Below are 16,239 nucleotides of genomic sequence, written 5' to 3'. Positions count from 1 at the left end.
AGCTATGCTTGATTTCAATTTAGACGTATGCTGAATGGCACAAGCTGTGCAAGGAAAACTGGCCATTGAATTAGCCTTGCCAGTATTTGGATGTGGTACAAAAATCCAGATGTGTTAGGGAATGCCCACAATTACACAATCCTATGGTCACAATGTAGTTCCATTACATACAAAATGATTCTGGTGCATTACCCTTCCACAAAGGGTCATGCCAAACACCTGTGTTTGCCAGAAAAGTACATGTGTGTCGTCACACTATGGACCCTATTTTGATGTCAGTCGGAAAGCCTCCGACCACAGCTCAGAGGCTTTCGGACCGACATCGACGGTTTCAATTCCGACCACCTAATTACAATCTAGGTGGTCGGAATTGAAACCACCCGTTTATTACGGCTGGCTTCCAACGGGCTCAAAGACCCTGCGGCCAGTCGCAGACCAGCCCGTAACCTCAATGGATGCCGTTTTCGCAGTTGGCATTACGATGCTCAATTTACGACTGGCTTTCCATGCTGGGCTTTCCGACATGGAAAGCCTGTTGGAAAGCGAGTTTTGGGCCCCCTAGCAGGGCCCCGTTCTCCTTGCGACCTCCAGTTGGAGGCAGAGGAGTCACCTATGGTGCCCCCCATTTAATCCATGCACTGTGTGGCAGGCACCTTGAGGTACCTGCCATGTGATGCAGGGATTAACAGAATCTCCCATTTCCCTGTGGGAGCTTGTGCTACAGCCAGTTTACGGCCACAGCACAAGCGCCCATAGAGAAATGAGAGAATGCAACCGCACCATGTGCGGTCGCATTGTAATTGCGGTGTTGTGATCAGAGGTCAGTCGGTCCTTAGACTGCGACGGTGTCGGTCTCAGGCAACTCTGATTGACATTGTAATCGAGCCCATACTAGTTCAGTCAGATCTGAACATTAAAACTTCTGCATTTTAGGTGAACCTGGATATAGCAATTTCAGGTCCATTTCCAGTTTTTAACCCTCATGACCATAAGGTTAGTGCTAAATTACAGAACAATGGAAACAAATAGAACATTTTCAGAATTCAGACTCTTCTATACTATTCAGTGAAGGTATGTTTCCTGAATAATGAATGCCCAGCCACTGCTGAAGTTCCCACATCAGTGGTGCTGGATTTAGTCATGCGGGAGTTGCTGCAGTGCCCTATAAAACTTGAAAGAACTTAAATGGAGAATAAGCAATAAAAGGACCCTTCGTGTGTTTTTCATTTGGCAGCATTTTTGTGTTTTCAAAGAAACACTGTCAAATATCCCCTATTCCTTTCAAGAGATGAGTAATTGCCCAGCACCACCACTCTAGAAATTGATCCAGCACCACTGTCCCCGTATTTACTGATGGTTGATTCCTCATTTGCACAAGTGTGCTTCCCGTGCAAATTAGGTCATTCATTTTGCCCCAGATTATGCTCCCATTCCATCGCAAATTAAGTCTTGTGAGATGCAGAATCGAGATGAGTTGCTCCTCCACACCTTGTGAAGTTGAATTGTTGAAGAGGATAAGGAATAACCCACACATCTTCCAGAGGTTCACAGTAGGGGATTTGTGAGCTGTAGCCAAAATGAGTTAAAGATTCCTTGGCAGAGAATTAGAAAAACTACCATTAAACAATAAGGGGGTTGAGTAACACTATGTGGCATTTGGGTTGAGCAACGCTGCCTGGATAAAGGCATTCCTCCATGAGAATAAACATGACACTCTGCTATGCAGCAGCACACTAACACAGTGGTTTGCTATGCAGATGACGGGGTTCAAGGAGACAGATGGATATAGGTTTCTTCTGTGATTGGTTCATATTGGCAGGAGTCAGATACTGTTTTCTGGCATTCACTGTGCAAAATTGACAGTCCCAGCAACATATGATGCTGTGTAATCCAATAAATAGGCAGGGCTCAGGCAGCCAATAGATCTGGTATTGACTGACTGCTCTTTGACTATGCCAATTCTTGTTTTTTTGCCAAATTGTATTGTTTGGAAAGCTGTGGGTCGTGTCAACCTAAATAAACATTGTCTAAAAAAAATAGATTTCATTTGTTTTGGTCTCAAAAGCACACATTGCTATAGTATACCCTGGCAGTGAAGGAAACTAGTTTGTGTATGGATGGGCTTTTTGTGAAAGAACATAATGCTGAAACCCCCAGTGAAGTTACCAAAATGGCTGAAGTGGGCTGACCCACTGCCAGGTGCTGTATGCTGTAGTGAGAAGAAGAAACATGTGAATGACACAATAAAAGACTAATGGATGAAAAGGGATGACTGCAAGGCCCTGTAAATAATTGTATTACATATGTAATTTTAGTTCAATCAAAAGATCTGGGTAATGCCAGACCTAAACAATCACTGGCAAAGTCAATAGGCATGAGCTATTTTAGATGAATAGGATTTGTTTATGGCTATGCATGGCGCAGAGTGTGTCTTTGTGACAGTATTGTTGCGTGAGTGTGTGTAAGAAAGTGTGTATGTTGAAGTGGTGTATACGGAAATGGTGGTGTTTATGGAATACAGGTGTAGCAAAGATGCCAAGGGCCCTAATGAAACAATGAAAATGACCTCTTAAAATACAGCTATATTTGAGGTACAGTAAGCCAATCACATCTCTGGTGTACTATCAAGGACTAAACCCCTCGTAAGAAAACAAAGTATAAGTGCGAGATGAGAGAGAGAGAGAGAGAGAAGGTACAGTGTTCAGTTTACAGATTCAAAGGCGGAGAGAAAGGACTGAGAAAGGCAGTAGCATAGCGCACCACCTCAAGAAATAAGTTTTGTTAATGTTGTAGCAAGAGGAGTGGGCTTGATTACTGCAGCTACCAGGTGTTACTTATATTTGTTTGATACATCTGGGCATCAGAGTTCGAAGAGTTTCTTTAGTCTTCATAAGCTAATGTAAATTCTTCTGAGAAAAACACAAAATTATTCAATTTTCAATGTTGTAGTTAAACAGCAGCTGCTTTTTTACTTTGCGGCAAAATGTGAAAAGTTCAAATTTTTGTAAAACACATTGTTTTCCTTCACAAATATGCAAACCTTAGTTTTGTATCACAGTTAGGAATCAGATTTACTAATGCTTTGTGCTAGGTTTGTGACAGAAATTACACAAGTGGGGCAAACTAGTTGCAGTGCAATGGGGTGAGATTTACTCTATAACAAAAAACAAGATTTGCATTGGAATGTCACCAAAGTTACACTAGGCGCTACTTTGCCTCAAGGGGGTGTTACATAGGCATAGGTGGTACATGGTCCCATGCAACCGGCCATGGGTTCTAACACGAATCCCTATCTACTAACATTCGTAGCCTTCCCTAAGTGCATGCAGTACATGAAGGGTGTTGCCAAATGGGAACAAGTGAAAGACCAAAGCACACACACCACCCCCACCTCTCTCCTCTGTAACTCTTGGATTGAAAAACTATTTCCATTCCACGCATTTAAAAAACATATAGCAACAAGACCGATATCTTACAGTTTTCAAAATGCTATTGCATACATATTAAAGGTCTAACTTTCCTACATAAATGTGGAACAGCAAACTGCCATCATTCACACTGCTTGATGCTCCATACAGCCAATGGCCATTTAGTGGGCTGAAACAAATTGTTAATGGTTTTGAGAGCAAAGCCAGTAGTACAGCAAGGCTGACCCACAGTCCACCGTTTGCAGGCTAAATGTGGGCAGATCCAGAATGTAAATGACACTGGAAGAAACCAACGGCTGAAAGGGTGTGTGTGTGTGTATACATAGATACATATACACACATAGACGTGTGTGAATGTGTGAGTGTGTATATATATTTATATTCACTGAAAAAACCATAGGTTATAGACCATATATAGTTAGGAATTAGCATTTAGAAAACCTTATTTTACTCACACAAAACCATTGAAATTCCATATATAGTTAGTTGCACTAACTATATATCGCGCACCCGCAATCCACTGCTGATGATGTCACATATTACATCATTCATGACATGGTCAGTGACATCACTGATGACATCACTGATGACATCTCAAATGACATCACTGATGACATCACTGATGACATCTCAAATGACATCACTGATGACATCATGACACACCAATACCAGTTACTACATACGCACTCACTGATTCCTACGTCTACACACACATTCACTCATTCACCCATACAATCACTCATACATACAGTCACTCATTATTACAACACTATCATATGCACTTATACACCTATGCAGACAGTCACACACTGCCACTCATCCATGGAGTTACTCACACACCAAGTCAGTCCTGTAAAGAATCAATCACACTTCCATTTCTTCATCTATACAGTTAAACACAGAACACCATACTTCAGTGACATCACTGATGACATCACTAATGACATCTGAAATGACATCACTGATGACATCTCAAATGACATCACTGATGACATCATGACACACCAATACCAGTTACTACATACGCACTCACTGATTCGTACGTCTACACACACATTCACTCATTCACCCATACAATTACTCATACATACAGTCAGTTATTATTAGAACACTATCATATGCACTCATACACCTAGTCAGTCCTGTGAAGAATCAATCACACTTCGATTTCCTCATCTATAGTTAAACACAGAACACCATACTTTTCACACATATACTAACACATACTTACTCTCTTATACAATCACTGATACAAGTACACATTGATATGCACAGAGTCACACACCTCCCAGCCAGCCACACACACACTCAGTCTTCCATACATCCACTCATTCTTCAATATGTAAAACGTATTTAAACTTTACAAAAACACACAGACACTAGATGATGTCATCAGTGATGTCATTTGAGATGTCATCAGTGATGTCATCAGTGATGTCACTGACCATGTCATGAATGATGTAATATGTGACATCATCAGCAGTGGATTGCGGGTGCGCGATATATAGTTAGTGCAACTAACTATATATGGAATTTCAATGGTTTTGTGTGAGTAAAATAAGGTTTTCTAAATGCTAATTCCTAACTATATATGGTCTATAACCTATGGTTTTTTCAGTGAATTTTCAAGGTTTTGTAAATGCTAATTCCTAACTATATATGGTCTATAACCTATGGTTTTTTCTGTGAATTTCATTGGTTTTTTAACAGCTAATATCTGTAGCTGTAAAATGTATTCTTCTTTAAATCCAAAAATATATTTTATATGTTTATGAATAATTTTTTTTTTAAATATTTTTTTTTCTTCGTTCCCGCTTGGCGAATCGGGAAGCTTCCCGTTAGCTGACCTTGATGCCGCGAAATAGACCGCGAGCCGGTAAACGTTTCTTTACCGCAAGTGCCGCGTTAGAAAACAACATCGTGACGCCTCCCGTCCGCATGACGTTTCACGTTCTCGCGTGATACGTCATATGACGTGCTACGTTAGCGAACTGGTACGCGAAGCGAGTCGCAAAGCGCAGGTTTCTGGAAGCAAACCGGGAGGCCCTGCAAAGCGCTTAACGTAAACACAGCAAGTCATGTGACTTGGTAATAACACTTTTCATTGGTTCATTTCACTTTTGGTTTCCTAATGATGTAAGACTAGGTCATATAATCTAAAATGAACACTTTTGATTGGTTGAGAACTCTTGTTTTTCCCAAATGATGAAAATCCCTCCTTCTTTCCTCACTCTGACTTTCATCATTGTGAGAGAAAGACCCTTTGTGATCACTGAGCAATGGCTTCTTTAGTAGCTTCAGCTGGTGCTTCCCCACCACCTCCACCACATCCAAGGAAGAGTGGACCACCTGCTCAAGTTATAATTCAACAAGAAGAGGAAGAAGAGGAACAGGACGACGAGCACGAAGAGAGGCAGTTTTTGCCTGAGCAGCCCAGGACGTCTCACCGGAAAGAAAACTTCATTTGGCAATTTTTTTAAATTCCCAAAGGTCAGAAAAAAGTAAATGCAAGATACGTAACTTGCCTTATATGTCAAGATAGACTGTCCAGAGGGACCGACAAAAAATACAGCTTCGGAAACTACACAATGCATCGCCATATGACTAGGTGGCATCCTAACAACTACAGTGCTGCACAGTTTCGGAACGACCTAGATAATCTCCCTATTATGGCCAGAAGATCTGTTGTACCGGAAGTAACGGGACCAGAGGGCAGGGAGATGGTGCCAAATATACAAATGAGATTTGGTGAAGTAAAACACATCTGCGTATTTTGCGATGGATTCATTTGCTACGGAGAAAGAAGCATCACTCTGATCAACAGAGCTATTGACTATCATATGCAAGTTTGTACGAAACGCCCAAAATAATAAATACTTCTTTTTTTGTTTTGTTGCTCCTGTTGAGCCCTTTACAATGAATCGTTTTCATTGCCCCCTCCAAGAAAAACCCAAAAAAATATAAAACTGTTCAGAAAAATTCAAAAAAAGTAAAAAAATGTTCCGAAAAATAATAAAAAAATATATAAAACAACAAAAACAATAAAAAAAAAGTTCTTTTCAGAACTACCTCCCCGTTATTAAAAAATTGGTACAATATTTGGAACTGTGCCAACCTCTATTTCTCTTAGTTCGCTTCCCAGTTCGCTCGCCGGTACGCGAACCAGAAGCGAACCAAAAACAGTAAGTATAAGGGAAGGAAACAGACACTTATGTTAAAAGAAAGACAGTTATAGGGGAGTAAACTAGAGATACTATTACCCGTAATCCACTGCTGATGATGTCACATATTACATCATTCATGACATGCTCAGTGACATCATCAGCAGAGGATTGCGGGTTTTTTGGCAACGTGCCTTATCCACGGTTTAATAACGCTGCCTTTTGCTTTATATAAGTTTTCAAATTGTATGAAATATATACCAATAGGTCGTTATGAACCTTTAGGTAGTGCTTTTCTTCATGAGGTCTGGTCGCTTCCATACACATACAGATGTTTCAAAGATGATCAAGAAGTTTATCTGAATGGAGAGGAATGCACTGAGACGCCAGATCATTCACTAATGTGTAGGCACATACAGTTACACGGTTCATGCAACAAACACCGACCAAATATGGCTTGCGTGTTGCAAGGCACGCCAGTTCCTGCTATCATCCCCACGTTCAAGTTGTTGGAAAATGGTAGTTATTTGATGCTCAATAATGAAGATTGTTCTGAGTGAATTAAAAGTATTCCTTTTATCGTAACAGTAAGTGAACGGGTTATTTGCTGCAGAAATGTTCTATTTCCTCCCACACATGAACATAGGGAGTTTTCAATCTGGCCACAAATACCAACCTTGGGACAGATTTCAACGGCATGGCAAGAATAAGAGCTCTTTTGTCTCAGAGAGAGGTGGCCTTGAGTTCGGCCCGTGAAACTTTCGTGCTTCACATAGCGAACACCCGTACAGAGGTGCAGACCCTTTTCAATTCAGATTTGCCTTTCAATTTCAGCAAGATGGTTCCGACTATCTTTAACGCATCCTCCACAAAGACCCTGGCGCACTTTTTTAAAGTTGTTACCAGTGGTCTCGTGACTTCATTTGAGAAAATCTTTGGAGTCATCCCTGCTTCCTTTCATTCTATTTTCTCCACTCTGGTTCGTGGATTGGCATTTTTACTTGCATTACCAGCGGACGCTCTTGTGCTTTTTTACATTTTTAAATATGGATGTCCCTCCTATGCAACCTCCCACCCTGCAGCTGCTGACACTGTTCCGCAATCGCATGCTAGAATATTATGGCACAATGCCGGTGGCGATATTAAGCACGGCATATGGATTATCTTTTCGATTCTCCTACTTCACCTGTGTCCAGCCTGTATTTCACTGCCTGACCTGTGATTTCGATTGGGCCATTGATTTGTGTCTCTGCGGACCGGTTTCTCCTGACGTCGACTTTAATCAGCTGATGACTCCTATCATTACTCACGAGTTGGTTTGTCCTGGCGAAAGGATTATGGCTGTGGCATTGATGCATGGACTACTTGGTCCCTGGAATTTACTGGCGGCAGCACAGTCTTTCTTGGAACAGAGCTTTCTTGAAAACCCACCGAGCTGTCCTCTGATGGTGATAGAGGATCCGGTGCTGGGAGAGCACGTATGTTCTTTTCCGCTTTTAAATTGGATGGCTGAACTGTTTTCGGATGAAGACGGTGACTTCCTATTGGAGGCTGTTGCAGCTTATTTTGCATACACAGTTATGTCATAGACCTTTTTCATGTTTGATATGCTGAGTACTAGCATTTCATTGACAATTCATTGACTTATTTGTCAAGTTTTTATTATTTACCTTGCCTATTGGCTTAAGACTCGATAAAGTACTTGGCTGTTTTATTTTTCTTTAGCATTAAATTTTCCTAGTTTTTAATGCTTTACCTTGCGGACCGTCCACATATAAACTTGCAATCTGCTCTCATGAGATGGCACTTCTATTATCTTATTCAGTTCGTTTCCGGATCATGGGGAGGTGTCATCTAGGTCCTGGATATCTTTACACCGTGTTAAGTTAGCATGGGCTCATTACCGGTTTAAACGCCATTTTTCCTTTTTTGCAACTTCTGCACACGACACTTAGTTGTTGCTTTAGCTTTCCACCTAGTAGTTCATCGTGGTTTACATGAGAATAATATGTTATTGCTCTACTATCTGCTTTGCTTGTTAAACTATATCTGTACAGCGAGTGCTAAAGTTTCAAGAACAACACGATACAGAATTGTTATGAGGTCTGATCTCCACGACTTCATACTCATAACATAAGTGCAACTTCTGCCAATTCTGGGCATGAGGCGGGTTTTATATTGCTTTGCCGAACACACATACACAACAGTTGATGCGGTTCACATGAAGAGAGAGCTGGTGTATGCTGATGTGATTCCTTCAAATCTAAGACACTAAAGTATGGGCACGCCCTAAACCAACACAAAGAGACCTTCTTAGCAAATAATATAATATGTGTATTAGGGAGGGTGAGATATAAGCAGCCGCGGGCCGTGGAGGGAGTTACGGTGAGGCAGGGAGGCGGGGAGGGGGAGAAGCAGGGTGGAGCCCTCTCTACCTTGCCCCTCCCCCTCCCCGCCTCCCTGCCCCACCGTAACTCCCTCCACGGCCCGCGGCTGCTTATAAGTGTTGCTAACTCTTATTCATTTACAGCATGTTAACATACTGTCACCATTCGCTTTTTATGTACTAGTAACTATGCTGGTAATTTTGCTACTGATAATATGTGTACTTGTATTCTCCACCCTGCTTCTCCCCCTCCCCGCCTCCCTGCCTCACCGTAACTCCCTCCACGGCCCGCGGCTGCTTATAAGTGTTGCTAACTCTTATTCATTTACAGCATGTTAACATACTATCACCATTCGCTTTTTATGTACTAGTAACTATGCTGGTAATTTTGCTACTGATAATATGTGTACTTGTATTATCTAAGATACTACACCTGAGAAGACGGCATTAGTAAATAAACATTTCAAATACACATGTGTTCTTCTTAACTCCATGTTCTGGTTTCTAAGAAATATATAACGACCGACTGTTCATGAGTTCCACGTATCCTGAGGTACTATAAGTTCATATTCTGGATTGTCTAAACATTGAGAGTTTGTTATATCCAATGTGACACTGTACCTAGCTTGCTAAGGAGTTTTTGATTACTAACGTGAGTTTTGGGACACCCTAATTCGCCGAGGTTCCAATCCTCTGTCCACAGTTCTGTGTGAGAACAGAAACCCTGCGACAGGGGCACCCCCGACCCTTGCTGGAGCTTCATCACACTTGCGATACAACTCCAGCAATGCGCCACCTTTACGGCACAGATACATCACGCATCTGTGCTGTTTTTGCCCCATGATGCGCCGCATTGTAAATGCAGCACACCATAGGTGACGGAACAGCGGCACAGAATGACTAACACATCCCTGGTGATGCGCCAGTCATCATAAATGTATCCCTATGCTTCTTATCTTGTTAGAGATGAACCGCCATATGTATCATCAAAGTTTTTTGCATTTCCTAAATAGCGAACTTTAAGGAATAAATAGCGATTCTTTACCATTCCTAGTTTGCGATTAGCTATTTGCTAATTACAAATTACCCATTCATTTCCTTCATTTCCATAGGGCGGTTGGACTCACTTTTAGCTCGAACGGCTGAATGGATTTCCACGAAACTTGGCAAAATTGTAGGGACTGGTAGCCCGATGTGCCTTTGCTATGTCTCAAGATATATGCTCCAGTGGTTTTTACGAAAATTAACTTTGAAAAATATATATTGGGCTACATTGGCCTATATATATGTTGGAGCCCAAATGTAGCCCAATGTAGCCCAATGAAGCCCAATGTAGCCCAATGTAGCCCAAAGATGGCCGCCAGACACACAAAAAAACAAATGTAGCCCAAATATCAGCCAGATGTAGCCCAACTATAGCCCAGTGACAGAATGACCAATCAGCTTCGCAAACCTCCGTTACGCGAAGCGGAGCGCTGTTACAGATATATATCTTTTTTTGAACGTTAATTTCTCAAAATCCACTGGAGCACATATATTGAGACCTAGCAAAGGCACATCGGGCTACCAGTCCCTAATATTTTGCCAAGTTTCGTGCAAATCCATTCAGCCGTTCGATTATTATTATTATTTTTTTTTTTTGCCCCGCGGGGCCCTTTTAAAACCTCCACATCAAACCTAGGGGGTCAGCGAGGATCTACTATGCCCCCTTATAGTTATTTCCCCCTTTGTTTTGACCTCCTCTTGTCTCTCGATCCTACCGAGAGACAAGATGGCGGCCGCTACGGACTTTTTGGAATGTTGACAGACGCCGGAGAACCAATCAGCTTCGCTTCACAAAGCTCCGTTGCGCGAAAAGTACGCGTCCTGGGACGCTGCCAGGTCCGCTGTTACAGATATATATCTTTTTTTAAACGTTAATTTCTCAAAATCCACTGGAGCACATATATTGAGACCTACAAAAGGCACATCGGGCTACCAGTCCCTACAATTTTGCCAAGTTTCGTGCAAATCCATTCAGCCGTTCTGGCTAAAAGTGAGGCCAACCGCCCTATGGAAAACTCAATGTTAAAAACACGTTTTGGGACCCCCCTTTTTTCTCGGCCCCCCCTTGACGAACCCCCCCCAAATTTTCAAGGGCTGCTCAGAAACAAAATGTGCCATTTTCCTGAAAATTTCAGCCAATTCCGTCCACAAACGCCAAAGTTATTAGACATAGAATTTTCAAAAATCCCATAGAGAAAAAATCCTAACTATATATACCTACTGGCGACCGCCAGTAGGTAATACATATATATATATATATATTTATATATATGAGGAAGTGTGTGTGTTTTTTTTATAAAATCTCTAAAAATCTGACTCATAAATTATTTTCAATAAGATTACCTTAGTCCTGGGCATTTACAACATGATGTCTAGGGTGAGACATACCCACTCAAGGAAGAATCTTTGAGAATGGGACCCGATGAGCCAAGAAAAACTATCTTTCAAAACATTCTAAATAAAAGAATGCCCTTAGACCATACATCATATTTATGAGGTCCTTTTTATAAGACCCTGGACATGATAGATTAACCTTTAAAGATGTGTGCTTTTCAGCAGGTGCTCCGAACCACTGAAGCTATGCATTGTCCTTTCATATCCTTTGATAGAGATAATGAAGTAATGCTTACCCATCACACATTCATCCTTTTAAGCGATACTCACATTTAATATCTCCAACAAACAACAAGAAGACGGCTCAAGATCTTTGCAACTGACGATCACTTGGGCCGCATTCTAGTTCATCATTTTCCACCCGCCACGTCACTCTAGACAAAGGATCCTCATGGAAACAGTTTGTCCCAAACTAGCAGGAGACACCATTTCTAGAAGGGACCAAAAGCAACCCCAGACTGGTTTTGCGCTAGGTGAGGTTCGTCATAAGGTGTAGCTTGATTCCTGTGGCACAGCAATGATGGGACCCATGTCTGGGCATACCCATCACACTTCATTTTGTACCTCAGCACATTTAATGTCTAAGAACTAGAAACAGTGAACACAGAAGAAAGGAGTGAGGACCAAAAGCCGTTTCACCAAGGCATGTAAGAGTATGTAAACGAGTACTAAAAGTGTAGTAGTTTATATACTCCACAATATCTTTGTGAATAGAACAGGTGTGTTGAATTCTGAAAGATTTGTCGACACCTATAGATGCAGCTAAACCAAAAGCATAATCTACTGGTGAATAATATATTGCTTGGTAGTGAATCAAGTAGTGAGCCCAAAAAAGGGATTATAAAGGTTGGCACCAAAGTTACAAAATTCTGTTGCTTCAAGTACTTCCTGTTTACTAATATTGTACATGATCATCAGCACTTATGTTACAATAATTTGTATGTTAAATATAACAAATCTAGCTAAAAAAAGACAAATTGAGTAACATGAGAGACAATGATCTGAAAACGAAAGATTTATCAACTAAGAAAAGAACGCATGAGGAAGAAAGGGTACATTTAATGGGACCAACTTTTTGTCCAGGTTCCGATATGAATCTGATAGAATTTAAAATGTGCCTAATCTAATTTGTTATAAAGTTGTGATTACTTAGGTATCATGGGGTGTATTATCAAAGGTATGTTTACCCACTTTTTGTGCAGCCAAGAGACTTTGGCATTGCAGAAGGGGACACAATCAGCTGCTTCCATAATACAAATTATGCTGGTCCCAAATGTGAACTGGAGGCCATCTGTCATTTGCATCGTGGCATAGCCCATTCAAATGAAGGTATCCTTTGCCTCTCTACCTGCACTGTATTATTGAAGCAGGGCAGAGGCGAGGAGGAGTTGACGAGGTGCACTGATTTTTTACCACATAGAGGTGGTACACAGTAAGTTTGCTACTTAAGTGTGCCTCTTGGAAGGGGGGGAGAGGTCTTCAGGACCCGAGGCATTTCACCTGCAGAAGGGTGCAGTCACGGTTGCCATTTGCACAGTGAAAGATGAATTTGCAGCTTCCAGCAGCTGCTCTGCCTTTTATTAATGTGCTTCTCCCCAGTTTAGATGTGGGTTTGTGCTTGCACTGGGAATAGCGCAATCTTTGTTTTAGGATATACTGACCTGATTAGCATCCGGTGCCCTCACTAAAGGTGCAATGTGGCACAAGCAGGACAGTTCTTACTATCTATTATATGTGCCCATGTATCAAATGAAATCTCATTCATGGGTAACAGTAAATAAACCTGAAACACAGTAGTGGGCCAAACATCACCTATATTTTCTATTTCTTGAAAAATTCGAATCTGAAAATGAAGTTGGTGACTATGTGACTATCTAAAATCAGACGTTGACCTCACTTTAACGAACGACAAGGGTTACAAGTTAGAGCAAACTTTTTAACTTAGCATCATCATAGACCAAGCCATTGCAATGTTTGAACATCAAGTATGGCGGGGTTTCCTTTAAAGATTTTATTGATTAAATAATGTTTTTAAATGGACAGATAAAGTCAAAAACAGTCTTAGGAAGTAACAGACAGAGCTTCAGGGTTGAACTGAAATTAAGTGTTTGATTGTCTAAATTCAGATAACGATGAAAACAGAATTAATATTGACAAGATGGTGCTTGTAAAACAAGCAAAATGATTTCTCACTGAAAAACAGTACTGTTACCCAGTGAATCTGTCGTAAAATTAAAGGCAAGCCTCAAACTTTGATAATGACAGTGTTAATGTTTGATGAATACATTCCCAGTAAATTCAGCATACATTTTTTTTAATTTACTTGAAAATGAATAATCAATGTCAAATTCTCCAAGAAGACTCAGTTATGTAGTATTGACAGTCTGATGGATAATAGATCTGTGGGTGTCAATACATGTTGCACGGTCTGTGGAGGTATTAATGTCATTTTTTAAATCAAATATGTACTAAAACACTGTGCACCAGACAGGAATGACTGATCTGGACACTATCAAAAAATGTCGCAATAAAGCAGTTGAATACATTCTATATTATTAGTATTGATATAACACTCCATGAATCTTACTCCTGCTTGAAACCAGCCCAATTACTACATGCTGTGAGAAGCATCACTTTGTTCAAAAATGGTGTTCGTAAAGCAGCCTGGCAATGGCATTTGAGAGAGAGCCAACTTAAAATGGCTCTAAACATTGACAGTGGATGCACATCCCCTGTCTGAAAGACGTAAATAAACCCATGAAGTTCACTGTTTGTGGGGCACCAAGAAGTAGCTAACTACGGAGAGGGAGTGAAACCGGTCTTGACCTGGAGCTTGCAGGGTTCCCCGGTCTCCAAATTAAGCTCCCACCATGATCTACGTAAAGCAGTATTTGCTAAGTGTCACCATGTGGCCAGGTGTTCCCACTGTCAACCGTGAAGGCCTAATGCTGCTTTTGCTCCCTAAGGTACCCACCCAGGAGGGACCATTTCATCAGCCTCCTCGGCCGGAACTTCCAAAACAAGCACCCATCTAAAGACGAGTGCCCACCTACATTTGCCTCCAAATTTGTAACTGCTGAATACGAGCCTCCACATGCACTGGCTCCTGAGGACCACAACTGCTGTAGATGAATTCCTGCCTGGGTTGGCCAAAAGGTTGGGGTTGCCAACAAGCCCACTGAAGGTACTTCTCAGCGCCCTTGTTCTTAAAGGGGTACAAAAGGGGGTGGTGATGGACGAAGCATCTGAACCAATCAAACACTCACACCCAGTCAACAGATCTGGGTTTAATCCATCACCGTTCTTTAGCCCACTCTGCCACCCCAGTTCAGACATGGCCATATGCAAATCAGTCTGACCCTGTGCCTCATGGGAACTGTCCAGCCCGAACTGCCAAGCCATGCCTTCCCTGGACCAGAAACAAGCTTCCGAGGGCCAGTTTCTGGCATTTCAGCCGTCTTCAGCCTGGCTTGCTTGAATCCAGTGGCAAAGTGAGCAAGGGACTCACGTCTGAGCATACCCTGCCAACTTATGGCGAACAAAGTGGTACAAAAGGGGGTGGTGATGGACGAAGCATCTGAACCAATCAAACACTCACACAAAGTCAACAGATCTGGGTTTAATCCATCACCGTTCTTTAGCCCACTGCCACCCCAGTTCAGACATGGCCATATGCAAATCAGTCTGACCCTGTGCCTCATGGGAACAGTCCAGCCCGAACTGCCAAGCCATGCCTTCCCTGGACCGGAAACAAGCTTCCGAGGACCGGTTTCTGGCATTTCAGCAGTCTTCAGCCCGGCTTGCTTGAATCCAGTGGCAAAGTGAGCAAGGGACTCACGTCTGAGCATACCCTGCCAACTTATGGCGAACAAAGTGGTATGTTATGTTATGTTATGTTATGTTAAAGATATTTATATAGCGCCTATCACCGCCGGTCTCTAAGCACTTAACAAAAGAACATAACACACTGGTGCCCATAGAACCCTCAGGTATTCCACCGCCTAGACTGTCATGAAAGCTTTCCTAAAAAGATGGGTTTTTAGTTTCTTTCTGAAGGGTAGAAGCTGTGATTCCTCCTTCAAGGTATGCGGGAGCTCATTCCACAGTTGTGGGAGAAGCACAGACAGGGCCCTGCCTCCTTTAGTTTTTAATTTGAACCTAGGTTGAATCAGATTCAAAATGGTACAAAAGGGGGTGGTGATGGACGAAGCATCTGAACCAATCAAACACTCACACCCAGTCAACAGAGGGGAGGACGTGGGCACCATAGGGATATCTGCATTTCCTAGACGCCCAAAGGTGTATACAACCTTGTAACTGAACCACCTTTGGAATACAAAGTATTTAATAACTGAGTGATTAAAGTACTTCCTTTTACTTAAAATATGAGTACTGGGCTAGACAATACTTTATTGTCTATGTTGGGTGTCTCTTGAGTTCTGAGCTCTTGCTCCCATCCTTCCTCCGTGAGAAGCCTGTGACCACACGATCTCACTACCCTTAAAGTCAAACGCAGAAAGGGTTGTACTTGGTCCAGATTACAGATCTATAGGAGGATGGACTCCAGGACGGCAGTGGCAAAGGACCTCCACCCCCACTGCTGGGGCACATTAGCATCTCTCTGCCCTGTGGTCTGACATATATGCAAAGGCATCAACTTGAGTCAGGCATCTGTAAAAGAAATAGAGCAAACTGTGCACTCACTGTCACATACAACATTATTTACAGAGCAAGCGGGCATAAAAGCTGATTTTAGAAACAGAATAGGAAGCTATCAAAAATATTTGCATAGTTTGCATGGAAAAATAGAGAGTCTTAGACTAAG

General features: G+C 41.9%; 1 protein-coding gene across 1 annotated transcript in view; it reads right to left on the bottom strand.

The window, feature by feature from the left end:
- Positions 1-16,239, bottom strand: part of GLI3 (GLI family zinc finger 3) — a 408,823-nt gene that overhangs the window by 249,682 nt on the left and 142,902 nt on the right. The gene's annotated exons all lie outside the window — the stretch shown is intronic.

The sequence above is a fragment of the Lissotriton helveticus genome, chromosome 4_1 (genome assembly GCF_964261635.1).
Source record: "Lissotriton helveticus chromosome 4_1, aLisHel1.1, whole genome shotgun sequence".
NCBI lineage: Eukaryota > Metazoa > Chordata > Amphibia > Caudata > Salamandridae > Lissotriton > Lissotriton helveticus.
This window is presented reverse-complemented; position numbering and strand designations above follow the sequence as displayed.